This window comes from Brachycentrus maculatus, unplaced genomic scaffold (genome assembly GCF_059751285.1).
Source record: "Brachycentrus maculatus isolate JH-2025_06_01 unplaced genomic scaffold, ASM5975128v1 h1tg000033l, whole genome shotgun sequence".
NCBI lineage: Eukaryota > Metazoa > Arthropoda > Insecta > Trichoptera > Brachycentridae > Brachycentrus > Brachycentrus maculatus.
The window spans coordinates 1,702,616-1,715,000 of NW_028280787.1; the positions used below are offsets into that span (position 1 = coordinate 1,702,616).

The following is a 12,385-nucleotide window of genomic DNA, read 5'->3' on the forward strand; positions in this document are numbered from 1 at the left end:
TTTTAATTTATGTATTAATTTTAAATCAAACACAGATTTTTTGAGTCTACTAAGTTGTATTTTACTAGCAAAAACACATAAAAAATTAATATGGTGACAATTGTTTCGCCATGTTGGGGCATTATCAAACGAATGTGAAGATTAAATGGACTACGGTCCTTATGTGGCTATATACGTTATTGACGTTAAACCCGTCCAAAACGGAACATCTCTGGATAGCCACACCTAAACGACAGAATTTGATTGATAACACGACACCACTCAATCCAAAAAGTACAACTACACCGGCCGTCAAACTGCTCGGCGTGTTCTTAGATTCTGATCTCTCCCTTGAGACTCAAATTAGCAAAACAACAAGTACATGTTTTTATCAGCTAAGGCAAATTAAAAGCATTCGCAAGAATCTGCCAGTTGATGCTGCCCGTCAATTAATAAATGCGTTTATAATATCGAGAGTAGATTATTGTAACGGTATATACACGGGTCTACCAAACAATAAAATGACTCGACTGCAATCAGTGTTAAACGCAGCAGCGAGACTAATTTTTGGAATTTCTAAATTCAGTCACATCACCCCACTACTTCACAAACTCCACTGGTTACGCTTTCCCGAAAGGGTTGAGTATAAACTCTGCCTACTCATGTATAAATCAATACACAATATGGCTCCAGAGTATCTTAAGGAGCTGTGTATTCCAGATGAATTGGTTGATAGACGTCTCACGCTTCCATCGGCTACAACATCTGCAATGGGCAAAGTTATCTTACCAGCTCGCAACCAACGCACTAAATTTGGCGAGCGTGCCTTTGCTGTTGCAGGACCGAGGGCATGGAATGCTCTTCCACCAATGGTTAGAAATAGTGAGAGTGAGATGATCTTTAGAAAAAGACTAAAAACACATTTGTTTGCTAAATCATTTACACCATAATATTTTCCCCAATTCATTCACCGTGAAGCGCCCTTGAGGTATTTTTTTACGAAAATGGCGCTATATAAGTTATCCAAATTTATTATTATATAATTCCATATTATTTTTTGACATCTCATCAAAGATGAAGAAGAATATGGAAGTCTGGGCATTTACGGGGCTTACGACCATCATAGGCTGGTTTAAGTGATCACTTTACACACGTGTAACATTCACCAATTCTACCCATTATTGACAACCACACAACTCAAATTCTTGGAAGTTTTATATATATGAACCAATTTAGAAACCTTGTTCTTGAATCACTAGAACTTCACTATAGACATCTATTGGTGAGATGTAAAGAAGCTTTTTACTAAGCAGAAACTCTTATATTAGTATGTGAGGTCCGAATCCTGGATATCAATCACACACATGAGAAACGCCAGAAAGTACCATTTTCATTTTTATTATTTAAGCTTATAATTTTACCAGATAATTTATTTACAACATTTTGAGTGTGTCCAAATACTTGTTCACAAAATCTGGATTATCTCCAATTACAGGAGTTATTTTCATATTATTTTTTGACATCTCAAAAAATAATATGAAAATAACTCCTGTAATTGGAGATAATCCAGATTTTGTGAACAAGTATTTGGACACACTCAAAATGTTGTATCAATATTTAATCATATTTAAGTTTTGTTTATAGATTTGGCGTTTAATTTGTAGAACTCCATTTTAATTTATGTATTAATTTTAAATCAAACACAGATTTTTTGAGTCTACTAAGTTATATTTTACTAGCAAAAACACGTAAAAAATTAATATTGTGACAATTGTTTCGCCATGTTGGGGCATTATCAAACGAACGTGAAGATCAAATGGACTACGGTCCTTATATAAGTGAAGAATTTAATATGACAGTACTTTATTTATTGTTTCGGCATTAACTTTGTGGTAAGACATGTTACAATGATTAAAGAAAACACTTCGTTTTTTACCACTTGAGTTTCATTATAGACTACATGTTTCAGAAGTTAAACTTCCATCATTCAGGTCTGTATAATAACAATATAGTATAGTTATTATACAGACCTGAATGATGGAAGTTTAACTTCTGAAACATGTAGTCTATAATGAAACTCAAGTGGTAAAAAACGAAGTGTTTTCTTTAATCATTACAGTACTTGGTAAGCAATACAGGTAGGTATATTTATTACTTAAATTTAAATATTATAAATTGTCACAATTGTGTTTTGTTGGTCACGCGTGATAAACTCCAATGACAATTATATAGCGCTTAGTTTACGACTGTCATTATTGAATTAATAATTTCCTGATTACAACAAAACAAAGTATGTACCTCACAGCGAGACTGATTTGGGTATTTTTTCGACATCAATTATTATGATTTTATATAACAACTGCCATCAATGTTTACGACGTACGAGGGTCAGTCAAAAACTAATGCCTAGTTTATTTTATTAATTAATTAAACCTTATCCGCCTCCGTAGTGTAATGGTCAGCACGCTCGGCTACCGTTCTGGAGGTCCCGGGTTTGATTCCCAAGGGGGGTAAAATAAATACAAGTGATTTTTTCACTGTCATATTTATTCAATACTACCCTGGACTGGCACCTGAACAATTTAACAAAGAATTTATCATCGAGATTCTCAAACGATTTTTCTATTCCAAAATGCAACACCAAGCAATTTCAGCAAAACTTCAAATATTTGGCAATCAAACATTTCAATAAACTCCCTAAAGAAATTAAAAAAATAGATGATATAAAAATCCTTAAGAAAAAAATTAAAGCTCTATACATTTAAATCTTTAAAAAAATATATTAAAAAAAAACTATTATATCTTTTATTATATAACATTAAACCACGAGTGAAAGTCCCTTTCCAAGCGCAAGAGCACAGACTCTTTTATGGAGAGGCAAAGCGAATCGAAATATAAAAGTTCTCCATATGTATAAATGATTCAAATGTATTATGTTATAAATAAAAATGTAAATATATTAAATGAATAAAAAAATATATAATAATAATAATAATTTACGCTTTTATTTACATAAATAAAATTTATTATCTACAACATGCATTATCTCCAATTACAGAAGTTATTTTTCATATTATTTTTTGACATCTCAACATAGATGGAGAAGAGTCTGGAAATCTCATTTCAAAATTGGATCATATTATATATCGCTCACTCCTTTCAACAACGTCACATTTCAAAAATTGTCAGTTTTCAGTTTTGCATGTTTTCGGAATGCCTAGAAAATGTACTATATCCCAGCAAAACCGGTATATTTTTAACTTAATATTTACCTGCTACAGGGCAGAAAGTGTTGTTTGAAGAAAGAGTATTGTTTATTTAATTTTTTTAATATACTAAATATTTTTCAAATGCAGAAAAAAAATACAGGTTTTACCTAAAAAGATCTGTTGCACAGTAAAAAGTTCAAAAAGTGGCTTGATATTTATATATATTTATATATATTTATATATTCTATCTGATGTCTTTTGTTTTATTCAATGCGAAGCATGCGACATCTGGTGGTAGATTTGTACTAGGTATTTTATTACGTATATATATATATATATATATATATATCGCTCACTCCTTTCAAGAACGTCATAAATCAAAATACTTGATTTTTCAGGAGAACGTTTTTAAAGTTTAAAAATATAATACAATGTATTAAAAATATATATCAAGCCACTTACTGAACTTTTTACCGTGCAACAGATCTTTTTAGGTAAAATCTGAAGTTTTTTTCTCCATTTGAAAAATATTTAGTTTATTGAAAAAAATAATTAAACAATACATTTTCTTCAAAATGAAAAAACAACACTTTCTGCCCTGTAGCGGTTAAATATTAAGTTAAAAATATGCCGCTTTTGCTGAGATATAGTAAATTTTCTGGGCATTCCGAAAACGTGCACAGCTGATAATTCACGATTTTTGATTTATGACGTTCTTGAAAGGAGTGAGCGATATATGTGTGTATATATATATATATATATATATATATATATATATATATATATATATATATATATATATATATATATATATATATATATATATATATATATATATATATATATATATATATATATATATATATATATATATATAAACATATATACATATATTGTAATAATAAACATAATTCCAATTTCGCGTGACACCAGCTCATTTGGTCGGCAGTCGAAGATGGTTATTTTCAGGCAATAATCGCTACAAAAATATGGCAATTCCATTATTGGTACCTACATTCGGCGTGACAAAACAGTGCTCATCACTGAGCAACGGAAACTGACAATTGTATTCAAATGAAAAGCATATTAATTTTTCTCATAATATCGGCAAAATTGCACACTTATTTACCTATTTTACGTTTTACGTTTTTTTGACGCACGTTTAAAATGACATCTTTGAACTTCGCGTTAATTCAAGGTTCACAAATTTACTAATGGTTCCTGTGAAAAAGATTAAAGCCCAAAATACAATGAATTGTGCAACATAATGCGAATAAACTGAAAAAATACTTAAAATATATAAATGGAAAGCGATTTTAGGAGGATTTTTAGTTGGGATTTTTGCTTATTTTTTTTGATTTTTAGTTAGGATATGAGTGATTTTTCACAACAATATTTATTCAATGTTACCCTGGACTGGTACTTGTGCGGAGGGCTGATCACCTTTCCTTTGTGTTTTAACGATCAAGAAAAAACTGTGTTTATATGATGCAGTGCCTTATGCACCATCGGGGAGCGGATAAGAGTTTGAAGAAGAATGTACGGAATATTAAAGAATAATTATAAATAGGCGTAAAAAGCTTGACGTGGCGAAACCACGTTTATCCTTTCAGGCTGGCTAAAAAAATCAATCGTCAATCCATTTAATTAATTAGTCTTAGGAAAAAAAAAATTCTGTGCGCGCAAATATTTTTTATGGCTCCGACCTTTTATAATTTACCTGTCGTAAAACTAAAATGTATTTAAAAGGTTTGAATCATAAAAAAACTGTCGCCAACCCGCTGGCCTTTGTAAAGGGATTAAAGATTTGCCGATGGTTCTTTATTATTATATAGCGCAAATAAAATTAAAAGTTTGCTAATTGAAATGTCTAGACGTCGAAAATTTTGGGGGTGGATACAAGCGCACCGTCAGCCAATGAAAAATGGTTTCGAGGGCGTGATCTTCAAGGAGAGAAACCGAATATAACGGGAAGAAATCAGTGGGATCGGGGACTTGGAAGCCGGCAGTTGGTCGGAAAAGAGTTGGTCGGAATAGTGACTTAGAAGCCAACAATTGGAAGGATCAGTTGGAAGGGATCCATCGGATCAGAGAAGACCGACCAGTCGGACTGGTCGGAATAGTCAGTTGGAAGAGGCATTCGGAAAATCAGTGGGATCAAGGAGTTGGAAGGAGCAGTCGGGAGAGATCAGGGGGATCGAGCAGTCGGGAGAAATCAGTTAGAAGGAGCATACCTACACCAGGTTTTAAGACTTAAGTGAGGAGAAGAGCGGGAGCTCTACGCAGGGAGAGAGAAGATAGAAAAAAGGGAGTTACTCATCCGGAGTATCAAAAGCAAACCCACGCCGGGTCATAAGCCTCAAATTAAGAGCTGAAGCTCTACTAGGAGAAGAAGAAGATAAGAAGCAAGAATCATCGCACGGCGGCCCGTCATAAGAAGAACCTCATCCCAGCATCCACGGCGCAGCTTTTCCACAAAGGATCACGGCCATCCCAGCATCCCACGGCGCAGCTTTTTCACAAAGGATCACGGCCACCCCAGCATCACGGCGCATCTTTTTCACCAAAGGTTAGAATAAGTTTAATTTAAGATAGGATTAATTAATTTTAAGCTAATTTAAGATAGCAATTTAAGATTAGTTTAAGTTAAAGTCGCTTTCGTATAATTTTGATATTTTTAATTAAATTAATTTAAGTATATTTTTTGTGCTGAATTTTCTTTCATCTCCCTACCCCTCCTTCTAATATTCCCAAGGTATATCAGCTTGATAAGGTGGGCGACGTCAAGCTAATTTCGATGAAAGCCATTTTTTAGAGTTTGTATTATGCAGTGCCATATGCATCACCGGGTGTGGATAAGGGTTTGAAGAATAATTTAAACAAGACGTTTTTTTATATTTGTCTGTTTTTTTTGTCGTTTACATTTAAAGTTTATCAAATAGAGGTCCGTTATATCGAGGTTTTACTGTATTAACCCTTACTGGTCCAATGTCGAATCTCATTCGACATCGATTTTTTCCTCTTAGGTCCCATGTCGGATGTTATCCGACATTTTTTTTCATCATTAGTATTATTTATTTAAATTCCAAGCTTTCATTTTTGTCACTCGTATTTATTACAACAGTATGTGGAGCAGAGGACAAAATATTTTTTTCCAATTGGAATGTAACTGTCTACCTAGATTTTTTTTTTAAATTTTTGAACCGAAAAATATGACTGATGAATGAAAACATTAATTATATCGGCTGTTATAAACAATGCACGAGTCTAATACAATCCTTTATAGGTTGAGTATGTTAAATTACATATTCCTCCCGTCCAAAGATACATTCCGTGTCCATTTTGTTTTAAAAAAAACCGGTTTGTATGTAATGTTTTGAAATAAATAAAATAAATGCATATTATTTTTTAACATCTCATTAAAGATGAAGAAGAATATGGAAGACTGGGCATTTACGGGGCTGACGACCGTCATAGGCTGGTTTAAGTGATCACTTTACACCCGTGTAACATTCACCAATTCTACCCATTATTGACAAGCACACTACTCAAATTCTTGGAAGTTCTATATATATGAACCAATTTTGAAACATTGTTCTTGAATGACTAAACTTCACAAGAGACATCTATTGGTGAGATGTAAAGAAGCTTTTTACTAAGCAGAAACCCTTATATTAGTATGTGAGGTCCGAATCCTGGATTATAATCACACATGAGAAACGCCAGAAAATACCATTTTCATTTTTATTATTTAAGCTTATAATTTGACCAAATAATTTATTTACAACATTTTGAGTGTGTCCAAATACTTTTTCACAAAATCTGGATTATCTCCAATTACAGAAGTTATTTTTTTTCTAAATTGGTTCATATATATAGAACTTCCAAGAATTTTAGTAATGTGGTTGTCAATAATGGGTAGAAATAGTGAATGTTACACGTGTGTAAAGTGATCACTTAAACAAGCCGTTGACGGTCGTCAGCCCCGTAAATGCCCAGACTTCCATATTCTTCTTCATCTTTGATAAAATGTCAAAAAATTATATGAAAATAACTCCTGTAATTGGAGATAATCCAGATTTTGTGAAGTATTTGAAGACACTCAAAATGTTGTAAAAATAAATGCAGTTTGTCGACCACTGGTATGGTGCAGTGTGTCTCGAAGATTGCACTTCCTGGGACGGAGGAAGTGGGCGCAGATGATGAGGCTGCGACCTTGGAGACACATCGACACCAATCAATGTACGTCTCGGCTAATAATGCCGACCGATAATCACCTATCGCCCACACGACAACCACTGCATTGCTCTTGTACGTGCATTGGCGAGAAGGGATCATTAATGTTTTCTTCTTTTTAATGGCTTTTCACCCATTTAGGGTGTTATAGCCAGTGTCGAGTTATTTTTTATTAACACTTTTTACATTTAACTTTCAAGTTTTAGCATTCCTGTTAGAGGGGTTAGTTTTATTAGTAATATTAGTTTGTTTAGTGGGTTATCATACACCTTTTCGTCCGCCTCCGCGGTGTAATGGTCAGCATGTTTAGCTACCGTGCTGGAGGTCCCGGGTCGATTCCCAGGGGGGGAGGTGAAAATAAATATTAGCGATTCAACACTGTAATATTTATTTAATATTGCCCTGGACTGGTTCCTGAAGCGCAAGAGTGATCACCTTGCCTTCATGTGAGTAATGATCAAGATAACACTGCGTCAATTTGATTCAGTGCCCTATGCACCATCAGGTGCGGATAAGGGTTATAAATATAAATAATCATACACCTTTACAAATTTATACAATTAATTTTAAGATAAGTATTTACAAATTATTTTATATGCAAGTTTGTTAGTTAAATTATAAGCTTAATAATAAAAATGAAAATGGTATTTTCTGGCGTTTCTCATGTGTGTCATTATAATCCAGGATTCGGATCTCACATACTAATATAAGAGTTTCTGCTTAGTAAAAAGCTTCTTTACATCTCACCAATAGATGTCTCTAGTGAAGTTCTAGTGATTCATGAACAAGGTTTCTAAATTGGTTCATATATATAGAACTTCCAAGAATTTGAGTAGTGTGGTTGTCAATAATGGGTAGAATTGGTGAATGTTACACGTGTGTAAAGTGATCACTTAAACCAGCCTATGACGGTCGTAAGCCCCGTAAATGCCCAGACTTCCATATTCTTCTTCATCTTTGATGAGATATCAAAAAAAAAAAAAAAGTTTGTTAGTGATTATTCATTATTGTTAGGGATCATTCTCAGGATGTGTTATTTATTATTGGCTAATAAATTAATAAATTTGTCCGCCTCCGTAGTGTAATGCTCAGCACGCTCGGCTACCGTTCTGGAGGTCCCGGGTTCGATTCCCAGGGTCAAATAAATATAAGTGATTTTTTCACTCTAATATTCATTCAATATTTATTACCCTGGACTGGTACCTGAAGCGGAGGGCTGATCACCTTTCCTTCATGTGTAAACGATCAAGATAACACTGCGTTTTTAAGACGCGGTGTCCTATGCACCATTGGGGTGCGGATAAGGGTTTTATTATATTATTATTATAAAATCACCAATATTTATTTTCATAACCCCCCTCCTGGGAATCGAACCCGGGACCTCCAGCATGGTAGCTAAACATGCTAACCATTACACAAGACGCGGTGCCCTATGCACCATTGGGGTGCTGATAAGGGTTTTAATAAATAATAAATAAAGTAATATGAAAAATCACAAGACTATCGGTAGCATTCGATAGCTTTAGATAAAAAAAAAATTTGTGACATTCGTTTGAAAATGCCATAACTAGGCGAAACGATTTTTACATAATTTTTTTTACAATAAAATACAACATAGACATCAACAAATAGAGCAGCCAATAATTAAGCAATGGTAAATAAATCACCAATATTAAAATAATTCCATCATTTCTGTGACGTCATTTATTACCAACATACGAAAATAGCGTTTTTACGAAGGCGAATTTTGAAAAAGAAAATAATGAATGAAAATATTGATTATATCGACTGTTATAAACACTTCACGAGTGTAATACAATCCTTTATAGGTTGAGTATGTTAAATTAGATATTCCTCCTGAGTGATAATACCCTGTTTGCAAAAAAGGAGCTACTCATACATAAGTTATGCAAATTATTATTCTTATCATGAGAACATTGCAACAGTTGTCCGTTCATACTAGTGATGTAAATGAATTGTCGGACTGGGTATTACCAATAGATAGTGCATCAAAGAAACCGTATTTTGTGAGTCACTTTATCCATACGGATTAATTCGTTTACCATAGAGTACTCTCAGTCTAAATATTTTCAAACATATGGTTTAACATAAATCGCTAACTCCTTTCAACAACGTCATATATCAAAAGTTGTCAATTTTCAGTTGTGCATGTTTTCGGAATGCCCAGAAAATGTATTATATCCCAGCAAAAGCGGCAAATTTTTAACTTAATATTTACCCGCTACAGGGCAGAAAGTGTTGTTTTTGCATTATGAAGAAAAGGTATTGTTTAATTATTTTTTCAAATATACTTAATATTTTTCAAACGAAGAAAAAAACTTCAGGTTTTACCTAAAAAGATCTGTTGCACAGTGAAAAGTTCAGTTAGTGGCTTGATATTCATTTTTAATACATTGTGTTATATTTTTAAACTTTAAAAACGTTCTCCTGAAAAATCAAGTTTTTTATTAATGACGTTCTTGAAAGGAGTGAGCGATATATCAAAAGTTGTCAATTTTCAGATGTGCATGTTTTTAGAATTGCCAGTTGTGAAATGTATTATATCCCAGAAAAAGCGGCATATTTTTAACTTAATATATACCCGCTACAGGGCAGAAAGTGTTGTTTTTGCATTTTGAAGAAAAGGTATTGTTTAATTATTTTTTTAAATATACTTAATTTTTTTCAATTGAAGAAAAAAAAATCAGGTTTTACCTAAAAAGATCTGTTGCACAGTAAAAAGTTCAGTAAGTGGCTTGATATTCATTTTTAATACATTGCGTTATATTTTTAAACTTTAAAAACGTTCTCCTGAAAAATCAAGTATTTTGGTTTATGACGTTCTTGAAAGGAGTGAGCGATATGTATAATATTCCCGATGAGTAATCTCTATTTCTCATTTTGGGACATGGGATTAAGGTTAACAAGACTGGAACACAAATCATAAATTTACAAAAAAGATTTTTTTTTTAAATAATAAAAACTAATACATGGCAAAATATAAAAACAATAAACAGGTATAAGAAATAGGCATAAGAAGCATATTTAAAAGAAATAATTGAGAAAAACACAAGGTAAGAAGCATATTTAACATAAACAAATGAGAAAATATAAAAAACATAAGGTAAAAACAAAATAAGAAAATATGACTAATCATTACATATCGTACAGGAGAAAGTGACCAACTAACAAAACGTAAAATGTTCAGGAGGGCCATTTGAGTCACTTTTACTTGGCAAGAAAATAAACATCAATGCAGTTAGTCATTTTTACCAAGTCGATATATTATACTTACAAGTTAAAAATCCTTTGGGATGTTTTTCAGGGCAATATTAAGCTAGTATATCAAATAGTCAATGATCACGTTTTTGTAAAAAATGCACTTGGTCACTTTCTCCCGTATGACTACGACATATTCATTCATTCAAAACCTTATCCGCACCCCAATGGTGCACAGGGCACTGAATTATATAAAAACAGTGTTATCTTGATCGTAAACACACGAAGGAAAGGTGATCAGCCCTCCGCTTTAGGTACCAGTCCAGGGTAGTTGAATAAATATTAGAGTGAAAAAAAATCCATAAAGTATTTTTCCAGGTCATTTATTTTAGATCCGCGAATATAAATTCTATATTCTAACTATGGGTTATATTACTTAAAGCAATATCGTTCCGATGTAATGCCCCTCGCATTATCTGGGTGTGAATGTGATCGAAAGAATGAAGAAGAAGAACGCGTTGAATTAATTACTGCAATAGAGTCACGACCATCGCGCAACTGGTAACATATTGCGTGTGTTACTAGACTATGGTTGCACCAAGGCCACTTGCTCATTACTGATTCCTAACGTTATCACTGTATGCCTTGAGAATAATCATACGGTAACCAGTAATTACATCATATAACCTACGTCACGAGTGACACATTCGGCTACTGCCCAGCAGGACGCACGACAATGTCTCCTAGGGATGGAAAGATTGATAAAGACACAGAAAGGAGTGCGAATGGTGCACTGAAATCAGTCGTACAACATTTTGAGTGTGTCCAAATACTTGTTCACAAAATCTGGATTATCTCCAATTACACGAGAAATTTTCATATTATTTTTTGACATCTCATCAAAGATGAAGAAGAATTTGGAGGTCTGGGCATTTACGGGACTGATCACTTTAAACACGCGTAACATGAGAATGGTATTTTCTGGCGTTTCTCATGTGTGTGATTATAATCCAGGATTCGGACCACACATACTAATATAAGAGTTTCTGCTTAGTAAAAAGCTTCTTTACATCTCACCATTAGATGTCTCTTGTGATGTTCTAGTCATTCAAGAATAATGTTTCAAAATTGGTTCATATATATAGAACTTCCAAGAATTTGAGTAGTGTGGTTGTCAATAATGGGTAGAATTGGTGAATGTTACACGTGTGTAAAGTGATCACTCAAACTAGCCTATGACGGTCGTTAGCCCCGTAAATACCCAGAATTCCATATTCTTCTTGATCTTTGATGAGATGTTAAAAAATAATATGAAATCAGTCATAGCAAATTTGTGACGAGTTTATTTATTTATTTATTTTTCAAAACATATTTCATACATGAGTCATATATCGCTCACTCCTTTCAAGAACGTCATAAATCAAAAATCGTTAATTTTCAGTTGTGCATGTTTTCGGAATGCCCAGAAAATGTACTACATCCCAGCAAAACAGGCATATTTTTAACTTAATATTTACCCGCTATAGGTCAGAAAGTATTGTTTTTGCATTTTGTAGAAAAGGTATTGTTCAATTATTTTTTTAAGAAGAATATAGGTATGTCTGAGTATTTACAGGGTTTATGACCTGCCATAGGATATTTAAGTGATCACTTATCACATGTGTAACACTCACCATTCTTCCCATGATCGACATTGAAATTTTTATCGGATTTGGTGGTGTCTTATTTGGAAAATGTGTCGG

The 12,385-nt window shown here is 33.2% G+C and overlaps 1 protein-coding gene across 1 annotated transcript in view; it reads right to left on the reverse strand.

Moving 5' to 3' along the window:
• Positions 1-12,385, reverse strand: part of LOC148312760 (polyamine-transporting ATPase 13A3-like) — a 68,623-nt gene that overhangs the window by 45,967 nt on the left and 10,271 nt on the right. The window lies entirely within an intron of this gene.